Below are 24,580 nucleotides of genomic sequence, written 5' to 3'. Positions count from 1 at the left end.
ATGAAGTACCTGCTGTTGGTGCAGTTTATGAGGTGTCTGATATAAGCGAAGCTGTTAAGGGTGATTATGATTATGATGATGATAATACTGCCATGGATGTCACTAGGGATCCTAACAGACATGATGACCAGGGGAACAGTTCAGAGGGGGAGTCAGAGAGGAATAGGAGGAGATGAGTTGCTGAAGTAGCATGGGGAGCTCGTTGGCAGAAACAGCTTGTGGCAGTGTCCGATGGCATGTATTGCCACCTATGGACAGCCAGTCAACATGCCCTTCAACGTCAGCTGCTGATGCCACCACCAAAGTGCCGTCATCACAGGGCTCAGCGGTGTGGACATTTTTTTGTGTGTCTGCCTCAGATGAGAGCAATGCCATCTGTACTCTCTGCCACCATAAATTGAGCCGTGGAAAGACCAAGACTCACGTAGGGACAACTGCCTTACGAAGGTACAGGATGAAAAAGCACAAACTGCAATGGGAAGACCACCTGAGGAAAAGCAGCACACAAAAGCAAAGCCACCCTCGTCCTCCTCTTTCTCCTTCAGGTGCAGCATTTTCAGCCACTTTCTCCCTTGCACCTTCACAGCCACCCTCCTCCACTCCGCCTCTCACCTTGAGCAGTTCCTGCTCCTCTGCCCACAGCCAGGTGTGCATTAAGGAAATATTTGAGCGGAAGAAGCAAATGTCTGCCAGTCATCCCCTTGCCCAGCGTCTGACAGCTGGCTTGCCGGAACCGTTAGCTCGCCAGCTGTTACCATATCAGCTGGTGGGCTCTGAGGCCTTCCGAAAACTCGTGACGATTGGGACACCCCAGGGGAAGATACCAGGCTGCAATTATTTCTCAAAAAAGGCGATACCCAAACTGTATCATGAAGTTGAAAGACAAGTGGTGTCATCTATAATGGTTAGGATAGCAGCCTACAGAGCGGCAGGCCTGGGTTCGGTTTCTGGCCAATGTATGTGAGTTGGCATTTGGCATCCTACAAATCCCTAAGCAAGCTCATTTTTCTCTTGGATATATCACAATGGTACATGCTAGGCTGGCTTCAGCATGTAGCATTGTAGTGTGTTGTGGTGGTGGTATAATGGTTAGGATAGCAGCCTACAAAGTGGTAGGCCTGAGTTTGAATTCCGTAGAATTCCGTAGAATTCCACAGAATTGCACATTTTTCCACTGAAATTCCACCAGAGTGATAAAGCAATTTCCGTTCCGTCATAACCAAAATCACCAAATTCCGTCCGGAATCGCGGAAATCTTAATTCCGCGGAATCCAGCGACCATCCCTACTCGAAAGTCCTCCTCCTGTATTGTTATTTTTGGTCACTCACTACCTCGGGATGTGCATGCCATGCCTGCTGCCTTCCTTGGATGTGTGGTGGTAGCCATTTCTCAGGCTCATACTCCGGACCGGAACTGAACCCTGATTCCCCGGCCATTACCTGTGATCACAAAGGCAGACTTGCCCTCCAGAACAGATTCTCGTGAAAGGCAAGTGGTGTCATCATTGTCCGCCATAACAGATTCTTGCTAAAGGATTTAAAGTTGATTCATCTCATATACAGCAGGGCCTCGAAAGTCCTCCTGTATTATTTTTTGGTCACAACCTCGGGACGTGCATGACATGCCATGCCTGCTGCCTTCCTTGGATGTGTGGTGGTAGCCATTTCTCAGGCTCCAACTCCGGACCGGAATCGAACCCTGATTCCCTGGCCATTACCCATGGTCACAATGGCATACTTGCCCTCCAGAACCGATTCTCGTGAAAGGCAAGTGGTGTCATCATTGTCCACCATAACAGATTCTCGTTCAAGGATTTAAAGTTGATTCATATCATATACAGCAGGGCCTCGAAAGTCCTCCTGTATTGTTATTTTTGGTTACTACCTCAGGACTTACATACCATGCCTGCTGCTTTCCTTGGATGTGTGGTGGTAGCCGTTTCTCAGGCTCCAAATCCGGACCGGAATCGAACCCTGACTCCCCGGCCATACGCTTTATTTAACAATGGTAGAGAAAGAACCATCGACAGTATGAGCAGCGATGGACTACTGGGTGTGCAGACTTGACCTGTGGCCAGAGCTGTCCCAATTTGCCATCCATATTCTGGCTTGCCCTGCCTCAAGCATCCTAGAAAGGACCTTCAGCACAGTTGAAGGCATTGTCAGTGAGAAGAGAAGTTGCCTAGGTCAAAAGATGTGTTCAGTACCTTACCTTTATTAAAATTAATGAGGCATGGATCCCGGAGGGCTACTGCCTGCTCGAAGACTAAGTCAGTCCCGACTCCCCACACACACACATTGCTGTTCTATCATTGAGCTACCTCAGCCCGGCGACCATATGGGCTTGAAAACCGCCACGACCTGTACTCTCGCCATGGTGCGCACCAGTCCAGCATGCGTACGTTAAAAAAGGGCGCCGGGAAAAAAGGGCGCAGGGTTTTAAAAGTTAATCATGAATAACGTTTAAAAAAAATTTGTGTTATATTTCGTTTAAAAATAATGTTTTATAAAGTTATAAATCATTAAATAATGTGTATAAAATCGGCAATTTTAAAAACGTTAATCTTCCCTGTTTAAAAATTGAAATTTATAATAACGTTTTATAAAACATTAATACGAATTTTCCTAAAGCTATACCTAACCCTACTCTCACACAGAACCCTCCCTGTACCTATCCCTAACCCCTAGACCCCCCTGTTGGTGCCTAACCCTAAGACCCCCCTGGTGGTGCCTAACCCTAAGACCCCCCTGTTGGTGCCTAAACCTAAGACCCCCCTGGTGGTGCCTAACCCTAAGACCCCCTGTTGGTGCCTAAACCTAAGACCCCCCTGGTGGTGCCTAACCCTAAGACCCCCCTGGTGGTGCCTAAACCTAAGACTCCCCTGTGATAAGCATTAATAACGTTTTTAAAAAATATGGTGCGGTTTTTCGTTTAAAAATGTAAAAAAAAAAAAATTGTACGGTTTTTCGTTTAAAAGTAATGTTTTAAAAAATATTGTACTGTTTTTCGTTTAAAAATAATGTTTGAAAAATTATAAATCATTAAATAATGTGTAATCATGAGAAACAGTTATAAAACATTAAAAGTCTCCGGGCGCCGCTTTTAAAACGTTATTTTTCTCCGGCGCCCTTTTTTCCTGTTGGGCGCCGATTAAACGATATTTATTATGGGAGTGAATGGCGGCGCCCTTTTTGTCCACCTGCCTCATGCGCCCAAATTTCCTGCTTCCGTCCAGCATGGCTGTCACTACACAAACAGCTGTTTGCGGTGCGTTTCACAGTGAGTTTGGTATGCCAGTGTGAAGCAGTACTCAATTACGCTACCTGATTGATGTATACACATGCAAGATGTTTTAACCACTTGCCGACCGCCCACAGCCCATGGGCGGCGGCAAAGTGGATGCCTTAAGGACCGCAATACGCGTCCTTTTCCTATGCCGGGGGAGCGATCGCGTCATTGATGACGCGCGCTTCCCCCGGCAACTGGCTCCGCCCACCCGCCGTAACATCCCGCCGGCCATACGGAAGCGCCGGCGGTATGTTAACCCCGCGATCGACGCTACAAAGTGTATAATACACTTTGTAATGTATACAAAGTGTATTATACAGGCTGCCTCCTGCCCTGGTGGTCCCAGTGTCGGAGGGACCACCAGGGCAGGCTGCAGCCACCCTAGTCTGCACCCAAACACACTGATCTGCCCCCCCCCGCCCACTGATCGCCCACAGCACCCCTCAGACCCCCCCTGCCCACCCCCCAGACCCCTGTTTGCACCCAATCACCCCCCTAATAACCCATCAATCACTCCCTGTCACTATCTATCAACGCTATTTTTTTTTTATCTCCCCCCCTGCCCCCTGCCCCCTCCTGATCACCCCCCACCCTCAGATTCTCCCCAGGACCCCCCCCCCCCCCAGACCCCCCCCCCCCTGTGTACTGTATGCATCTATCCCCCCTGATAACCTGTCAATCACCTGTCAATCACCCATCAATCACCCATCAATCACCCATCAATCACCCCCTGTCACTGCCACCCAACAATCAGCCCCTAACCTGCCCCTTGCGGGCAATCTGATCACCCACCCACACCAATAGATCGCCCGCAGATCCGACATCAGATCACCTCCCAAATCCATTGTTTACATCTATTCTCTCCTCTAAACACCCACTAATTACCCATCAATCACCCCCTATCACTACCTGTCACTGTTACCTATCAGATCAGACCCTAATCTGCCCCTTGCGGGCACCCAATCACCCGCCCACACGCTCAGATTGCCCTCAGACCCCCCCTCCCCCCCTTATCAATTCGCCAGTGCATTAATTACATCTGGTCTTCCCTGTAATAATCCACTGATCACCTGTCAATCACCTGCCAATCACCTATCACCCATCAATCACCCCCTGTCACCCCCTGTCACTGCCACCCATCAATCAGCCCCTAACCTGCCCCTTGCGGGCAATTTGATCACCCACCCACACCAATAGATCGCCCGCAGATCCGACATCAGATCACCTCCCAAATCCATTGTTTACATCTATTCTCTCCTCTAAACACCCACTAATTACCCATCAATCACCCCCTATCACCACCTGTCACTTTTACCTATCAGATCAGACCCTAATCTGCCCCTTGCGGGCACCCAATCACCCGCCAACACGCTCAGATTGCCCTCTGACCCCCCCTTATCAATTTGCCAGTGCATTAATTACATCTGTTCTTCCCTGTAATAACCCACTGATCACCTGTCTATCACCTGCCAATCACCTATCACCTATCAATCACCCCCTGTCACCCCCTGTCACTGCCACCCATCAATCAGCCCCTAACCTGCCCCTTGCGGGCAATTTGATCACCCACCCACACCAATAGATCGCCCGCAGATCCGACATCAGATCACCTCCCAAATCCATTGTTTACATCTATTCTCTTCTCTAAACACCCACTAATTACCCATCAATCACCCCCTATCACCACCTGTCACTTTTACCTATCAGATCAGACCCTAATCTGCCCCTTGCGGGCACCCAATCACCCGCCAACACGCTCAGATTGCCCTCTGACCCCCCTTTATCAATTCGCCAGTGCATTAATTACATCTGTTCTTCCCTGTAATAACCCACTGATCACCTGTCAATCACCTGCCAATCACCTATCACCCATCAATCACCCCCTGTCACTGCCACCCATCAATCAGCCCCTAACCTGCCCCTTGCGGGCAATCTGATCACCCACCCACACCATCCGATCGCCTGCAGACCCGCAGTCAGATCACCTCCCAAGTGCATTGCATCTGTTCTCTCCTCTAAACACCCACTAATTACCCATCAATCACCCCCTGTCACTGCTACCCATCAGATTAGACCCCCATCTGCCCCTAGGGCACCCAATCACCCGCCCACACCCTCAGACCCCAGCCCTGATCACCTCGCCATTGCATTACTTGCATCTATTCCCCCCACTAATCACACCTTGAGACACCCATCAATCACCTCCTGTCACTACCTGTCACCCCCTAGCACACCTACCCATCAGATCAGGCCCTAATTTGCCCCGTGTGGGCTCCTGATCACTCGGCCAAACCCTCAGATCCCCCTCAGACCCCCTTCCGATCACCTCCCCAGTGCATTGAGTGCATCTATTTTCCCCTCTAATCACCCCCTGAGACACCCATCAATCACCTCCTGTCACCCCCCTAGCACTCCTATCCATCAGATCAGGCCCAATACAACCTGTCATCTAAAAGGCCACCCTGCTTATGATCGGTTCCACAAAATTCGGCCCCTCATAGACCACCTGTCATCAAAATTTGCAGATGCTTATACCCCTGAACAGTCATTTTGAGACATTTGGTTTCCAGACTACTCACGGTTTTGGGCCCGTAAAATGCCAGGGCGGTATAGGAACCCCACAAGTGACCCCATTTTAGAAAAAAGACACCCCAAGGTATTCTGTTAGGTGTATGACGAGTTCATAGAAGATTTTATTTTTTGTCAAAAGTTAGCGGAAATTGATTTTTATTGGGTTTTTTTCACAAAGTGTCATTTTTCACTAACTTGTGACTAAAAATAAAATCTTCGATGACCTCGCCATACACCTAATGGAATACCTTGTAGTGTCTTCTTTCTAAAATGGGGTCACTTGTGGGGTTCCTATACTGCCCTGGCATTTTAGGGGCCCTAAACCGTGAGGAGTAGTCTAGAAAACAAATGCCTCAAAATGACCTGTGAATAGGACGTTGGGCCCCTTAGCGCACCTAGGCTGCAAAAAAAGTGTCACACATGTGGTATCGCCGTACTCAGGAGAAGTAGTATAATGTGTTTTGGGGTGTATTTTTACACATACCCATGCTGGGTGGGAGAAATCTCTCTGTAAATGGACAATTGTGTGTAAAAAAAATCAAACAATTGTCATGTACAGAGATATTTCTACCACCCAGCATGGGTATGTGTAAAAATACACCACAAAACACATTATACTACTTCTCCTGAGTACGGCGGTACCACATGTGTGGCACTTTTTTACACCCTAAGTGCGCTAAGGGGCCCAAAGTCCAATGAGTACCTTTAGGATTTCACAGGTCATTTTGCGACATTTAGTTTCAAGACTACTCCTCGCGGTTTAGGGCCCCTAAAATGCCAGGGCAGTATAGGAACCCCACAAATGACCCCATTCTAGAAAGGAGACACCCAAAGGTATTCCGTTAGGAGTATGGTGAGTTCATAGAAGATTTTATTTTTTGTCACAAGTTAGCGGAATATGACACTTTGTGAAGAAAAACAATTCAAATCAATTTCCGCTAACTTGTGGCAAAAAATAAAATCTTCTATGAACTCACCATACTCCTAACGGAATACCTTGGGGTGTCTTCTTTGTAAAATGGGGTCATTAGTGGGGTTCCTATACTGCCCTGGCATTTTAGGGGCCCTAAACCGTGAGGAGTAGTCTTGAAACAAAAATGACCTGTGAAATCCTAAAAGTACTCATTGGACTTTGGGCCCTTTAGCGCAGTTAGGGTGCAAAAAAGTGCCACACGTGTGGTATTGCCGTACTCGGGAGAAGTAGTATAATGTGTTTTGGGGTGTATTTTTACACATACCCATGCTGGGTGGGAGAAATACCTCTGTAAATGACAATCTTTTGATTTTTTTACACACAATTGTCCATTTACAGAGTTATTTCTCCCACCCAGCATGGGTATGTGTAAAAATACACCCCAAAACACATTGTACTACTTCTCCCGAGTACGGCGATACCACATGTGTGGCACTTTTTTGCACCCTAACTGCGCTAAAGGGCCCAAAGTCCAATGAGTACCTTTAGGATTTCACAGGTCATTTTGAGAAATTTCGTTTCAAGACTACTCCTCACGGTTTAGGTCCCCTTAAATGCCAGGGCAGTATAGGAACCCCACAAATGACCCCATTTTAGAAAGAAGACACCCCAAGGTATTCCGTTAGTAGTATGGCGAGTTCATAGAAGATTTTATTTTTTGTCACAAGTTAGCGGAAATTGATTTTAATTGTGTTTTTTCACAAAGTGTCATTTTCCGCTAACTTTTGACAAAAAATAAAATCTTCTATGAATTCACCATACTCCTAACGGAATACCTTGGGTGTCTTCTTTCTAAAATGGGGTCATTTGTGGGGTTCCTATACTGCCCTGGCATTTTAGGGGCCCTAAACCGTGAGGAGTAGTCTTGAAACGAAATTTCTCAAAATGACCTGTGAAATCCTAAAGGTACTCATTGGACTTTGGGCCCTTTAGCGCAGTTAGGGTGCAAAAAAGTGCCACACATGTGGTATTGCCGTACTCAGGAGAAGTAGTATAATGTGTTTTGTGGTGTATTTTTACACATACCCATGCTGAGTGGGAGAAAGATCTCTGTAAATGAACAATTGTGTGTAAAAAAAATTAACAAATTGTCATTTACAGAGATATTTCTCCCACCCAGCATGGGTATGTGTAAAAATACACCCCAAAACACATTATACTACTTCTCCTGAGTACGGCAATACCACATGTGTGGCACTTTTTTGCAGCCTAACTGCGCTAAGGGGTCCAAAGTCCAATGAGCACCTTTAGGCTTTACAGGGGTGCTTACAATTTAGCACCCCCCAAAATGTCAGGACAGTAAACAAACCCCACAAATGACCCCATTTTGGAAAGTAGACCCTTCAAGGTATTCAGAGAGGGGCATGGTGAGTCCATGGCAGATTTCATTTTTTTTGTCGCAAGTTAGAAGAAATGGAAACTTTTTTTTTTTTTTTTTTTCTCACAAAGTGTCATTTTCCGCTTACTTGTGACAAAAAAATAATATCTTCTATGAACTCACTATGCCTCTCAGTGAATACTTTGGGATGTCTTCTTTCCAAAATGGGGTCATTTGGGGGGTATTTATACTATCCTGGAATTCTAGCCCCTTATGAAACATGACAGGGGGTCAGAAAAGTCAGAGATGCTTGAAAATGGGAAAATTCACTTTTTGCACCATAGTTTGTAAACGCTATAACTTTTACCCAAACCAATAAATATACACTGAATGGGTTTTTTTTTATCAAAAACATGTTTGTCCACATTTTTCGCGCTGCATGTATACAGAAATTTTACTTTATTTGAAAAATGTCAGCACAGAAAGTTAAAAAAATCATTTTTTTGCCAAAATTCATGTCTTTTTTGATGAATATAATAAAAAGTAAAAGTCGCAGGAGCAATCAAATAGCACCAAAAGAAAGCTTTATTAGTGACAAGAAAAGGAGCCAAAATTCATTTGGGTGGTAGGTTGTATGAGCGAGCAATAAACCGTGAAAGCTGCAGTGGTCTGAATGGAAAAAAAGTGGCCGGTCCTTAAGGGGTAGAAAGCCCTAGGTCCTCAAGTGGTTAAAGCACTTTAGGGCTGCAATTTAGCATTCAATGTGATTTCTGCCCTTAAAACGCTGCTTTGCGTCACATCCAGATGTTTCCCCGGGACTTTGGGCGCGTATCCCACTCCGCCATGCCCCCCTCCAGGTGTTAGACCCCTTGAAACATCTTTTCCATCACTTTTGTGGCCAGCATAAGTGTTTCTAGTTTTCCAAGTTCGCCTCCCCATTGAAGTCTATTGCAAGTTCGCAGAGGTTCGGGCCATCTCTACATATCAACACATTTAATCACTCTCTAAAGTCTACTAGCATCTTACCTTTGTGTAACCATATATGGCCAGCAGCTGGTCCATGGCAATGCTATCTCCAATAAAGGCGGCTATTTTACCTTGTTGAAAACACGTATAATTTGGAACCTCTGAAAATCCGCCAGATAAAATCTGTACAGTATCATAAAACGATTTTATGAGGTCCACACAACAATCACACAAATGGAAACCGACAGTTATATTAGGTAGATATCTGCTGTCTTCATTTATTTGCAAAATCCTATGTTGTATATTTAAAACCACAGCGAAATCTTTCAAATTTGGACTAGTAAATGTGAGAAAATTACTTGGTAAACATTACAAAAGTAGGTATTAAACACAGACATAGATACTAATATTTTCAATTCTCAATTTTTATTGAAAAAAGAGTCATTTGAGAGGTGCTCAACATCTCATCCATAACTTCCAACATCTAGTTCTTTCGGATGTATGGCAGAGACAGTCCACTGATTTGGGCTGATGCACTTTCTCAGGTTCCTCAGTTCTACTAGTTCTAGTTAAAGTAATTAAATAGCGGTGGTGTGGATCTTTACAATTGCTTTATGACTGGAGTTTCTGTGGTATCCGGGAAGTGAGTTCTAACCTGCACATCCCATTAATGATGATCATAATGTGCTAAATACGTAATGGAAAAATCATAAACATAAAAACCTACATTAAATGTTGCGTAATTATGACCATACACAAAGGGCCTGATTCACAAAGCGGTGCTAACAGTTAGCACGCTGGTGAAAAGCCCTTCATCATGCCTAAACTCAGTTTAGGCGTGATAAGTTTAGGGGCCTGATTCACAAAGCGGTGCTAACAGTTAGCACGCTGGTGAAAAGCCCTTTATCATGCCTAAACTCAGTTTAGGCATGATAAGTTTAGGTGTGATAAGTTTAGGTGTGATAAGTTTAGGCATGATAAGTTTAGACGTGATAAGTTTAGGCGTGATAAGTTTAGGTGTGATAAAATTAGGCATGATAAGTTTAAGCACCAACTGGGTTAGCACCGCAGTGCACAGCTGATCAAAAGTTTTGCGCTAGCAAAGTTTGGTGCACTTCGCATAGAGTTTAATGGCGCTGCTTTGCGTGCGGGACTTTGCGTGAGATCTAAACTTATCTAAACTTAGCATGCCTAAACTTATCATGCCTAAACTTATCATGCCTAAACTTATCACGCCTAAACTTATCACGCCTAAACTGGCTTTTCACCAGTGTGGTGCAATGGTTATCACGCCTAAAGTCTTTTAGGCGTGATAAGTGAGTTATCACCGCTTTGTGAACCAGGCCCAAAATGTGTGTGATTGCGATCATTTTCGTAATGACATTTTCACAATTACGAACATTTTTGTTATTAGGAGTATTTTTCAGGACAAATCCTTGTGTACAACACAGAATTACGATTTTGTGTTATCCAGGATTTGGTAATTGTGTGTAAATTTCATAAATTCTGCTAAATAAAGAATAAAACACATAATTACAATTTAATGCAAAAATTACAGCACTCAATTATGAAATACAAAATTGTGAGTTTTCTGATAATCACAAATTACGAGTCTGTGTCTTAATGGCAAGTTTGGTGTCGTAATCACAGAAATGTGAAATTTTGCCTAATCACTACACCCCACCCTGTTGTTGGTTTACCAAAGAGTGTGTTTCTAGAAGGATCCTATTTTTGATGTGACATGGATTCAAGTTGTAATACACATTTCAATTAAAATGAGGTTCCATACTACAAACTCACAGTGATCCATTATTCCCAAGGTCCACATGTAGAGAAGGCCCTGAACTGTTTGCCTGGCGAATAGTTCACCTCACACAATGCTTGTTTGTGTCTATTTGCGAACATATGGCATGTTCAATTCGCCGACTATACATTATAATGAAGCCAAAAATGTACCCCTTACCCCAGAGTCAGCAGACACATGGCAGCCAATCAGTTATCCCTCCCACCTGGACTGCCCCCCCTCATACCCCACACCTATCAGTAAGCCAGCACAGCACCCATTTTAAAGTCTGACTGCGGCTGCTGTGAAGGAGACTAAGGTCAGAGCTGTACTGCTATTAGGGAAAGCGTTAGTTAGGCCTGTGTTCTGTGTCCCCAGTGGAGTTACTTGCTGCTACAGTACCAAATTACCATCTACATAACCCCAAGAGCTCTTCTAAAGGCTGTGTTTTGATCTTGTGATATTGCTGTTCAGTGTGTGCACTTTAGCTGTTGCAGGCAGGTGCAGTCAGTGCTTAGTGCTACAGTAGTTTACCCTTCTAAGGGCTGTTTTTTGTTTCCTGCTATTGTTAGAGACAGGTCTGTTGGTTCTAGTAGTGCTCTGACCATAACTACTGGCATCTAGTATCCACTACTGACCCCTGTATAAGACCTCAGTGCAGAATCAGTGTTTTTTGGCCACTTAACTGTCATTGAACTACCTCAAAGGGTAGGGGAACAAGAGTGCGCTCCGTAGTGCATTAAATGGGGTTTGCTATTTTCACAAAAATAAAATCATTACACTCACATTTGGTGATAGTGTCTGTCTCTGTGCCTCTAGCCCTTCAGGCGGGTCGCCTCGTACCATAGATAGCCTGGCCAGGGCCAATGGTGTAGATGGAATATCGGAGGGACGTCCGTCTAGGGCGAGCAGTGCACAGACTATGCCGTCTGACGTCACTACCGGTTTCGGCGTAAGTCCACGCCTTCCTCAGGTGACAAGCTCTGTAGACGACTGAGAATACATAGCGTAGTATGCTTGGCAACAAAGTTAGTTGCCAGGGGGCGGCAATTTTAAAATAGACAACTTTATTGGAACACTTTAAAAACGCGCATTCTGTTATCTCATAAAGCGCTACATGGATATGGTAAAACTAATAAAGGGAAAGAATCTTTAGTGGTTTGCTAACATAAAGAAAACCTAATACATATAAAATGTATATGAATAAAATAAATAAATAAATAGATTGTGCCTCAAACTTGGGCTAATACGCTTGTATGATGTTCAATATTGCACATAACTATGTAACCTGTGCAGCAAGCATGTAAACAAAAAATATCCAAACATTATTCAATAAAAGCCTTCATTGAAAATGAAGGAATAGACTTTATAAAAAGCATTAGTTTAAAACATTACTATGTATAACATGTACTCAAGCGCCACCTTGTGGACTACTAACTAACTAGGCAAAATAAAAATAGACTCAAAGTTTCAGACCCTAATGCAGCCAACAGGCAATGTAATATTGATCTGAAAAATACAAAGATGTTAATGTCCGCTAGATAATTGCGTAAACCTGCTGGTATATGTATTAATGGATGATCAGACTTACGTCTTTAGATAAAACAATGCAAAATTAACCATTTAAGGACCGCAGTGATTGAAATCTACGCCCTGTTTTGGTGGGCTTTTGGCTGGCAGGGCGTAGATCTCAATCACTGTCCGCAGCGCGCATCCGCCGTTTCCGCTGTTCCCCGCCGATCGCGCCGCTCAAACCCGACGATTCTCGCTGCATCTCACAGGCTCTGCCTGTCGCTATGACGACAGAGCCATGTGAGCCGGTCAGGAGCCGATTTCATTGGCTCCTGGCCCTGTCTTTCAATGTAAGCCAATGGGAAGAGCTTACATTGAAAAGCAGGGTCAGGAGCCAATGAAAGCGGCTCCTGACCGGCTCACATGGCTCTGCCGTCATAGAGACGGCAGAGTCTATGTCCTGGGGGTCCCGGCGAGCGGCGATGACGGCGGTTGCGACGGGTATGTGCGGCGATTCGTCGGGATTCTGTCGGGATTGGACCAGCGGTCTCTGGTCCTTAAGTGCCCAGAGACTGCTGGTCCTTAAATGGTTAACATGAGAGGTAAATATAAATATAAAAGGTAATTATATATACTGCAAAAAAAACCCTTGTTCAGCCTTTATGAGGCAACCGGTAATTGTATACAACAGGTATGCCGAAAAATATATAAGCCCTCCTCATATATATCTTTTGCACATATTTTAGAACACGTGAACAGAAATGACCACACATACCTCTTTGTCTATACTGCCTTCAAAACGAGGGACAAAAGCATCTTTCAACATCCTTCCAGGTGAAGGCAAAAGTATAGACATTTATAACAGGCTCTGCTTCAGCACATATTTTGCACTTTCTAAAAGATAGACACTTTATAAAAACAATAAACTTGCATATATAGATCATCATAAATCCCAACTGAAACCTTCAGTAGAAACCACACAAACAGGGACAGCAAAAAGGAAAACATCATGTCATAAAGCTCTGGACTTCTAATTCCTCATTTAGACCTCTAGAGAATCAGAATCAGAATCAGAATCAGAATCATCAGAATCAGAATCATCTTTATTATCGCCAAGCACACCGCTAGGTGTGCCCGGAATTGCTTGTGGTTCACATGGCATGGCAGTTCAGGAACATATAACAACAAACGTATAGAGCAAGTGGCAGTTCAGGAACATAAAACAAACAAACGTATAGAGCAACGATTAGAGTCTTGGGAGGTCAGAGTTTACAGATGTGACAGTCCATGTTTCTAGTCAGAATTTACTGCTGTGAGAGAGGGATGCTCTGGGGGCCAAAGCGTCCTGAGTTCAGTGAGTTCAACAGGAGGACTGCTTGGGGGAAGAAGGTGTTCATGCGCCTAGTGGTTTTGGAGGGGATGGATCTGAAACGGCGTCCCAGTGGAAGGGTCTCGAAGTAGCGTCTTCCCGGGTGGGAGGGGTCGAGTAAGATCTTGGAGGCCCTTGTCTTCATCCTCGTGGAGTAGAGGAGATCTAGCGAGGGCAGGTGGGCGCCGATGATCTTTTCTGCTGCATTTATCACTCTGTGGAGTTTGTATTTGTAGAGGATAGGGTATCCAGACGGAAAATCCAGTACATCTCCCGTTCACGTAATTTTTTATATCTAAGACCCATGGTGAGTGTTTCTGGGATATACTCCAGACCCATAATCTTTAGGCTTTCTGGATTTCCCTGATGGTGTTGTAGAAAGTGGCATGGCACACTGTGTTTCTCTGATTTAGCTAAAATGTTACACTTATGCTCACCTAAACGGGTTCTAAGTTCCCGTGTGGTCCTACCTACATATTTCTTGTTACACCCACAATATAAGAGGTAAATTACAAATTTAGTGGCACAATTTGTAAACTGTTTCAGGGGTATAGGGGGACCATCTAGATTTGGTAGGGTTTTGGCTCTGTCTTCCATAAATATACAACAGACACACCTACTGGAGCCACATCTGAAGTTTCCAGTTATACTGCTCTTGAGCCAAGTGGTTGTTTTACTCAGACTCACTTGACTAGGTGCAATGGTGTTTTTCAAAGATTTTGCTTTTTTGAAGATTATTTGAGGTGTCTCTGGCAAAAGGTTCTTTATTATAGGATCCTGTAACAGTATTGGCCAATTATTCTTTATAATAATCTGAATTTTTCCAGAGCTACCTGTATATTTTGTAATGAAAGTGGGCCCACTTTTACATGTTGCAGATTTATCTCTCTCTTTCTTTCTGTTCTCAGTTGTCTTAGTTTGTGCTTCAAAGATCTTAGGTTTATCTTCATACTCTAACCTGGCTAATTGTATGGATCGATCACTATAGCCCTTTTCTCTGAACTTAGTAGTCAAAATATTAAATTGTGCTTGATAGTCCTGATCCTTACTGCAGTTCCTCCTCAATCTGCAGAATTGGCTCCTTGGTATGTTATTTTTCCATCTGGGGTGGTGACAGCTATCTGCATGGAGGTAGGAGTTACCTGCTGTTGGTTTAAAGTGAGTTCATGTTTGTATAGTCAATTCATGATCGATGAATAGTTCTAGATCTAAGAAGAGTAATTCTGATTTATCTATAACGTGGGTAAATTCTAGCCCAAACTCATTATTGTTGCAGTAGGTTACGAATTCCAAAAACCTGGTACCCTCCCAGATGAGCAAGATATCATCAATATATCTAGTATATAGCACCAGGTTCGCTTTAAAGGGGTGGTCAGACCAGATGAAATAGTGTTCCCAAAATGCCATATATATATTGGCAAAGCTTGGGGCAAAACCAGCCCCCATCGAAGTCCCGCATTTCTGTAAATAATGGTCCCCCATAAAAGTAAAATAATTGTGTTCTAGGGCAAATTTTAGAAGGTCCAGGATGAATTAGGCCTGGCCTGTATTTAAAGTCTCATCTTTGGATAGAAATTGTTTTACTGCCTCAAGGCCCTTGGTGTGTGGTATGCATGTATATAATGAACACACATCCAGAATAGCCCAATAGTATTCTTTTTTCCAGATATAATTCTTCAAAATTTCAAGTGCATGTAGGGAATCCCTGGTATATGACTCAGTGTGTTGAACAATAGGTTGCAAAAAATAGTCCACATAATCTGATATGGGTGTTATAAACTGTTCTAATCACCTTTTTTCGGCACCAGCAACTTCTTATAGTTGCGTCTCACGGACTGTGAGATAACTTGACTCTCAACACAGCAAGCAGGAGATAGACTTTCTCAGGCTTCTTCAATATACACGTTATTTATTCAGGAAACAGAAATACAGATAGATACAGTTCATCATATCCTAGCCACGCCAATCTTCATGTTGCGTTACAAGCTTCTTGATTAAACTTCCTGCTGAAGTCAATCAGGTACCTTCTTTCTAACCTACGTTACACTAGACTACCTATGTACAGCATACATTATATCAGATTACAGAAAAAAATGAAATACTTAGGGGTTCCAGTCAGCATTTAGAGCTAGTGTGAAAGTAAGAAGCAGAGTGAGCTCCCATCGCTCACTCGGGGTTTAATACCGACTAGGAAAGAGTTAAATATGACATCATCTTCGCCATCCCCTAGATCAGACTATTGGAGGACCCACTCGTGGTGTCATCATACACACCTACTCGATTAATATTCAATGCGACTTTTGACATACATACAAGAATTTGGTGTTTAGTAAATATGGCTGATGTTTATTGTTCTAGTGGTGTACATGCACAGGTCAGGGAGACCTGTGGCCTTGTCCATAGAACAGCTTCTTGGTATGTTCTAGTTCTGACAGAACTGAAGATTTTCTCTCTAAGAGAAAATCCCCTTAAAGGGCAGGTCTGCTCCCCAAGCCTTTTTGACTAACTCAGTCCAAATAACTAAGGCCTACTTAAATTATAACAATCCCCCCTAAAAAGGCTTGACCCGAAGATCCTAGCTTCTGAACCCACCAGTACCTGGTTTCTTTTCTTTAGGTTTCACTTTTCGATGTTTGTGCTCACACAACTTCTCTGCTCTAGGCGGTTATCCCTGGAAGAGAGAGAGCAAGACCTCTTGGTCTTCCTGTAACCAGGCTCTCTGGGGAGGCCCTACTTCTAAGTCCCTCTATACCACATGCTCAGCATTTGCGTCACTTGTGTATCACTCACAAACTTGCATGACCACAGAAAAGTGAAACTCGTTTGGTTGTTACAAAACGGAGCAGTGCTAGGTGCCTTCTAAAAGAGCGCCTTTATACAATCAGCTCTATCACCGGTACTACTAAACCTATACCCGTAACCCTGTATATCCCTTAATTTGAAAATATTGGTTCATGAGATTGTTTATGAGGCACCAATCTCTTGACCAGGTTAATTTGGTTTACGTAATTTTAACACACAACCTCACCTGGATAATGATGCCTAAAGTTGTCATTCCCATCCAGACGACCAGTGGGTGTAGGAAGAACTTTTGACCTGCAGAGGCCCAGTCTGAGTATCCCTGGAACATCACCGGAAACCTTTTCCACCAGGTCAGACTGGAACTCACCTGCTTATTTTTGTGTTCTACCTCGTTAAGATCACCTGGATCATGGTGAAATCTTACCTCTAACTTAGTGTACTGTTTGTTTAACCGTTGTAACAAAGTGTGGTCATCTTGGATCAAACCCTGTTCCCCTTTGTCCCATGTTGTGTTCTCCTTCAGGAGGGGAACTTCCCGTGAAACTTTGAACTTTAGAGTTCTCTTAACAATTTGAGAAATAACGTCATCAAACCTGGATGACTGGATCCATATGGGATCTCCGCTCACCCAATATGTTCCCCTTGACAGATCCCCCTTATCGGAACAATTATGAAACTGTACCTTGAATGTGTCCTTAGACATGATGCTAAAAAAACAAAAGAAAGAATGAAATACTTAGAGGTTCCAGTCAGCATTGAGAGCTAGTGTGAAAGTAAGAAGCAGAGTGAGCTCCCATTGCTCCCTCAGGCTTTAATACCGACTAGAAAAGAGTTAAATATGACATCATCTTCACCATCCCCTAAATCAGACTATTGGTGGACCCACTCGTGGTGTCATCATACACACCTACTCGATTAATATTCAATGCGACTTTTGACATACATACAAGAATTTGGTGTTTAGTAAATATGGCTGATGTTTATTGTTCTAGTGGTGTACATGCACAGGTCAGGGAGACCTGTGGCCTTGTCCATAGAACAGCTTCTTGGTATGTTCTAGTTCTGACAGAACTGAAGATTTTCTCTCTAAGAGAAAATCCCCTTAAAGGGCAGGTCTGCTCCCCAAGCCTTTTTGACTAACTCAGTCCAAATAACTAAGGCCTACTTAAATTATAACAATCCCCCCTAAAAAGGCTTGACCCGAAGATCCTAGCTTCTGAACCCACCAGTACCTGGTTTCTTTTCTTTAGGTTTCACTTTTCGATGTTTGTGCTCACACAACTTCTCTGCTCTAGGCGGTTATCCCTGGAAGAGAGAGAGCAAGACCTCTTGGTCTTCCTGTAACCAGGCTCTCTGGGGAGGCCTTACTTCTAAGTCCCTCTATACCACATGCTCAGCATTTGCGTCACTTGTGTATCACTCACAAACTTGCATGACCACAGAAAAGTGAAACTCGTTTGGTTGTTACAAAACGGAGCAGTGCTAGGTGCCTTCTAAAAGAGCGCCTTTATACAATCAGCTCTATCACCGGTACTACTAAACCTATACCCGTAACCCTGTATATCCCTTAATTTGAAAATATTGGTTCATGAGATTGTTTATGAGGCACCAATCTCTTGACCAGGTTAATTTGGTTTACGTAATTTTAACACACAACCTCACCTGGATAATGATGCCTAAAGTTGTCATTCCCATCCAGACGACCAGTGGGTGTAGGAAGAACTTTTGACCTGCAGAGGCCCAGTCTGAGTATCCCTGGAACATCACCGGAAACCTTTTCCACCAGGTCAGACTGGAACTCACCTGCTTATTTTTGTGTTCTACCTCGTTAAGATCACCTGGATCATGGTGAAATCTTACCTCTAACTTAGTGTACTGTTTGTTTAACCGTTGTAACAAAGTGTGGTCATCTTGGATCAAACCCTGTTCCCCTTTGTCCCATGTTGTGTTCTCCTTCAGGAGGGGAACTTCCCGTGAAACTTTGAACTTTAGAGTTCTCTTAACAATTTGAGAAATAACGTCATCAAACCTGGATGACTGGATCCATATGGGATCTCCGCTCACCCAATATGTTCCCCTTGACAGATCCCCCTTATCGGAACAATTATGAAACTGTACCTTGAATGTGTCCTTAGACATGATGCTAAAAAAACAAAAGAAAGAATGAAATACTTAGAGGTTCCAGTCAGCATTGAGAGCTAGTGTGAAAGTAAGAAGCAGAGTGAGCTCCCATTGCTCCCTCAGGCTTTAATACCGACTAGAAAAGAGTTAAATATGACATCATCTTCACCATCCCCTAAATCAGACTATTGGTGGACCCACTCGTGGTGTCATCATACACACCTACTCAATTAATATTCAATGAGGCTTTTGACATACATACAAGAATTTGGTGTTTAGTAAATATGGCTGATGTTTATTGTTCTAGTGGTGTACATGCACAGGTCAGGGAGACCTGTGGCCTTGTCCATAGAACAGCTTCTTGGTATGTTCTAGTTCTGACAGAACTGAAGATTTTCTCTCTAAGAGAAAATCCCCTTAAAGGGCAGGTCTGCTCCCAAAGCCTTTTTGACTAACTCAGTCCAAATAACTGAGGCCTACTTAAATTATAACAATGGGTACCAGTATCCCCCTCATTCCTGCCACAATTGGCCATCCAGGCGGTTCCTCTAGGCTCTTGTGGATCTTTAGTATGTGATAGAAATATGGAATGAGTGGGTTCTTAGGTTTTAGAAAGGTGTACTCCTCCTTATTGATGATTTCCCTGGCCATCCCCTCTTCAAGAATCATAACTAAGTCCTTTGAGAATTCCTGTGTGGGGTCTTTTTTCAGTTTCACATATACATTAACGTCGCTGAGTAGTCTTTCCCCCTCTGTTTTATATTTGAGGAAATCCTGTATGACAATGCCACCACCCTTGTCCGCCTGGTGGATGTCTACGTCTCTGTTGTTTTTCAACAGCTCAAGCGACTCCTGCTCCTTTTTGCTCAGGTTATATGTTTGGGTTTTTTTTTTTTTTTTATTATTTTTATTTTCTGTTTTGCAGAGTGGGTTGAATTGGTCCATCACAACTTGATAGTATGTGTTTATGTGTGGACCTTTTGCGTGTGTGGGATAAAAGACTGAATTGGGTCTGAAAAGTTAGTTAGTAGTCCACAAGGTGACGCTTGAGTACATGTTATACATAGTAATGTTTTAAACTAATGCTTTTTATAAAGTCTATTCCTTCATTTTCAATGAAGGCTTTTATTGAATAATGTTTGGATATTTTTTGTTTACATGCTTGCTGCACAGGTTACATAGTTATGTGCAATATTGAACATCATACAAGCGTATTAGCCCAAGTTTGAGGCACAATCTATTTATTTATTTATTTTATTCATAAGGTTTTGATAAAGGCTTGATAAAGGAGCTAGATCCAACGCTCCGAAACGTCGCTGATTGTACTATGATGTACTTGATGACAGTCTTAATAAAACTTTAAGAGCTAATCGATGGTGCCGGCTTCATCCTTCTCATTGTCTTCACTCAGATGGTACTGAGTTAGCCGTGGCACATCTACTGACATCTCCAGGGGGTAGTGCATATCTGTACCTACTACTTTATTTTATTCATATAAATTTTATATGTATTAGGTTTTCTTTATGTTAGCAAACCACTAAAGATTCTTTCCCTTTATTAGTTTTACCATATCCATGTAGCGCTTTATGAGATAACAGAATGCGTGTTTTTAAAGTGTTCCAATAAAGTTGTCTATTTTAAAATTGCCGCCCCTTGGCAACTTTGTTGCCAAGCATACTACGCTATGTATTCTCAGTCGTCTACAGAGCTCGTCACCTGAGGAAGTCGTGGACTTATGCCGAAACCGGTAGTGACGTCAGACGGCATAGTCTGTGCACTGCTCGCCCTAGACGGACGTCCCTCCGATATTCCATCTACACCATTGGCCCTGGCCAGGCTATCTATGGTACGAGGCGACCCGCCTGAAGGGCTAGAGGCACAGAGACAGACATTATCACCAAATGTGAGTGTAATGATTTTATTTTTGTGAAAATAGCAAATCCCATTTAATGCACTACGGAGTGCACTCTTGTTCCCCTACTCTTTGTCTCTTTCAGTTGCTGGCACCAACCAGTATAAGAGAGCAGCACCGTGTGCATTCTTAAAGGGCCAGTGCTATTTTGTTTGAGCGCAAGTTTTTTTCTTCTTTTCTTATTGAACTACCTCAGCCTGACCATAGAGCCTGAAAAACTGTGATTGCCTGCACTCCCGTGAACATGCGCACAAGCATGGGAGCCACTACACACTACTACACAAAGATTGCCACCGAGAGGACTAATATTTATGTCCTGGAGGTGTCATCTAGTAAAAACCATTGTTTGGCTCACCTGATGTTATTACTAAAGCTCTTTGCCTTTTTTTCGGTTTTCGTCCCATTAAACTCAGTGTTTCATCTGTCAGTGTGAACCAGGCATAACCCTTACACTACCTTATCACCATGTACGCACACTGGACGTCTTAAAGCACCTAATTCCACAATTGTTGCTGCACCAGGAAGAAAGCTCTCGCACTGCATTGCTGTAGGTAGTGATGCTCGGATACCCCTTTTCAAAATCATCAGGTCCCCACTGATCAAATGCAGATACCACATCACCTGCGGACCAAATGCAGATACCATGTCCCCACAGATCATATGCAGATACCATGCCCTCCACAGATCATATGCAGATACCATGTCCCCCACAGATCAGATGCAGATACCATGTCCGCCACAGATCAGATGCAGATACCATGTCCCCCACAGATCATATGCAGATACCATGTCCCCACAGATCAGATGCAGATACCATGCCCTCCACGGATCAGATGCAGATACCATGTCCCCACAGATCATATGCAGATACCATATCCCCCACAGATCAGATGCAGATACCATGTCCCCCACAGATCAGATGCAGATACCATGCCCCCACAGATCATATGCAGATACCATGTCCCCCACAGATCAGATACCATGTCCCCCACAGATCAGATGCGGATACCATGTCCCCCACAGATCAGATGCGGATACCATGTCCCCCACAGATCAGATGCGGATACCATGTCCCCCACAGATCAGATGCGGATACCATGTCCCCCACAGATCAGATGCAGATACCATGTCCCCCACAGATCAGATGCGGATACCATGTCCCCCACAGATCAGATGCAGATACCATGTCCCCCACAGATCAGATGCAGATACCATGATGTCCCCACCGATCAGATGCAGATACCATGATGTCCTCACAGATCATATGCAGATACCATGTCCCCCACAGATCAGATGCAGATACCATGTCCCCCACAGATCAGATGCAGATACCATGTCCCCCACAGATCAGATGCAGATACCATGTCCCCCACAGATCAGATGCAGATACCATGTCCCCCACAGATCAGATGCAGATACCATGATGTCCCCACAGATCATATGCAGATACCATGTCCCCCACAGATAAGATGCAGATACCATGTCCCTCACAGATCAAATGCAGATAACATGTCCCCCACTGATCAGATGCAGACCTGCCCAGCAAAACGTTCTCTTTTAATACATAGAATAATGTCCGAACACCTAGCACCCAGCCCTACATGTAACAGCACCCAGCCCCACATGTAAAAGCACCCAGCCACACACATACCACCACCTAGCACTCAGCCGCACACATACCACCACCTAGCCACATGTACCACCACCTAGCACCCAGCCGCATACGTACCACCACCTAGCACCCAGCCGCACACGTACCACCACCTAGCACTCAGCCGCACACATACCACCACCTAGCCACATGTACCACCACCTAGCACCCAGCCGCACACGTACCACCACCTAGCACCCAGCCGCACACGTACCACCACCTAGCACTCAGCCGCACACATACCACCACCTAGCCACACATGTACCACCACCTAGCACCGAGCCGCACACGTACCACCACCTAGCACCCAGCCGCACACGTACCACCACCTAGCGCCCAGCCGCACACGTACCACCACCTAGCACCCAGCCGCACACGCACCACCACCTAGCACCCAGCCTCACATGTACCACCACCTAGCACTCAGCCGCACACGTACCACCACCTAGCACTCAGCCGCACACATACCACCACCTAGCCACATGTACCACCACCTAGCACCCAGCCGCACACGTACCACCACCTAGCACCCAGCCGCACACGTACCACCACCTAGCACTCAGCCGCACACATACCACCACCTAGCCACACATGTACCACCACCTAGCACCGAGCCGCACACGTACCACCACCTAGCACCCAGCCGCACACGTACCACCACCTAGCACCCAGCCGCACACGTACCACCACCTAGCACCCAGCCGCACACGCACCACCACCTAGCACCCAGCCTCACATGTACCACCACCTAGCACTCAGCCGCACACGTACCACCACCTAGCACTCAGCCGCACACGTACCACCACTAAGCACCCAGCCGCACACGTACCACCACTAAGCACCCAGCCGCACACGTACCACCACCTAGCACCCAGCCTCACACGTACCACCACCTAGCACTCAGCCGCACACGTACCACCACCTAGCACTCAGCCGCACACGTACTACCACTAAGCACCCAGCCGCACACGTACCACCACTAAGCACCCAGCCGCACACGTACCACCACCTAGCACCCAGCCTCACACGTACCACCACCTAGCACTCAGCCGCACACGTACCACCACCTAGCACTCAGCCGCACACGTACCACCACTAAGCACCCAGCCGCACACGTACCACCACCTACCACCAAGCCGCACACGTACCACCACCTACCACCCAGCCGCACACGTACCACCACCTAGCAAGTACCACCACCACCAGCTAGAATTCTAGTGTACCTCCCAACTTTTAAAAAGCCGCACACTATGACCCAGCTGCACAGCAAAACAGAAATTTGTGCATAATACACAAACACACATATATTTTTTACATGTGCACAGACTTTCACAGCAAAAATACTAGCGTTTTCCACAAAGATAAAGTTTCTGATGTAAGCCCAACACATCACCTTGAAAACACATCTGTTGTTCACCTTATAATGCTTGGTAACAATGATTTAACAAAACCTTTTTGACATGCCTGGTGCTAAAGTGTTGCGTCTGCAGTGTTAATAGCTAGGAAAGAACGAAGGGAAGATCACAGGCATGTGTTTGTAACCCATTAGCTACAAGACCCCTCAATAATACACACAGTGAGATTTATGACACAGGCAAAGAAAGGTGTGATTTCTCTGTGACAACACTAGCTCTGGTGCTTCTCTTGCTATGAGACTTTAGTCTCTATACTCACCCTGCTGAGCTGCTCTGTCTGCTAGTCAATAGTCATGAGGCTGCTTGTTTCACAGTCGGAAACACTCTACTGCCCTGTCTCCGGGAGAGGAAAGGGGGTGGGGCACCACATTCATGAAGCTCAGCAGGAAGCTGCTGAGTACCGTGCACTGCCTGTACTCATAACGCTGGCTGCTCTGATTGTAGGGGTTTCCCCCCTGACTGAGCGACCCTCTAGCACCGCATCCCCCCAGATTCTGTGTCCAGGCACTGAGGACAGATTTCCCTCCATGTTCCCCAAGCTAAGCCTCTGCTTCTGGCCAGCGGGGAGGGGAGGAGTTAAAAGCACGACAGGATTGCAGCTCTGCTCCACACTGGTCCTGTGTTGGGGAAGGAGTGGCCATAGAGGAGGAGCAGAGCACATGTGCTTTGCTTCTATTGGCCCTGGGGACGGACTTCGCTAGGGGGCAGATACAGCCAGCATGGAATGAAAGGTGCGTGCGATTTACAGGCGCACTAAAGAGTCCAGCAGCGGCGCACTACAGGGTGCAGTGGCGTCGCCCTTGGCAACAAATGCGCCCCAGGCAGTTGCTTGTACTGCTTGTCCTGTCAGGCGCCCCTGTATCTGTGGATACTGCCCTTATGTAAGTTACTGCCATTC

At 45.0% G+C, this 24,580-nt stretch overlaps 1 long non-coding RNA gene across 1 annotated transcript in view; it reads right to left on the bottom strand.

Moving 5' to 3' along the window:
• Window positions 1-24,017, bottom strand: part of LOC137545215 (uncharacterized) — a 279,535-nt gene extending 255,518 nt beyond the window's left edge. The window contains exon 1 of the long non-coding RNA XR_011026013.1: window positions 23,942-24,017. This is a non-coding gene — a long non-coding RNA (uncharacterized lncRNA). The remainder of the gene's footprint in view (window positions 1-23,941) is intronic.
• Window positions 24,018-24,580: the final 563 nt, after the last annotated feature.

This window comes from Hyperolius riggenbachi, chromosome 1 (assembly GCF_040937935.1).
Source record: "Hyperolius riggenbachi isolate aHypRig1 chromosome 1, aHypRig1.pri, whole genome shotgun sequence".
NCBI classification, from domain to species: Eukaryota; Metazoa; Chordata; class Amphibia; order Anura; family Hyperoliidae; genus Hyperolius; species Hyperolius riggenbachi.
Note: the sequence above shows the minus strand (reverse complement) of the source record. Positions and strands in the feature narration are given on the sequence as shown.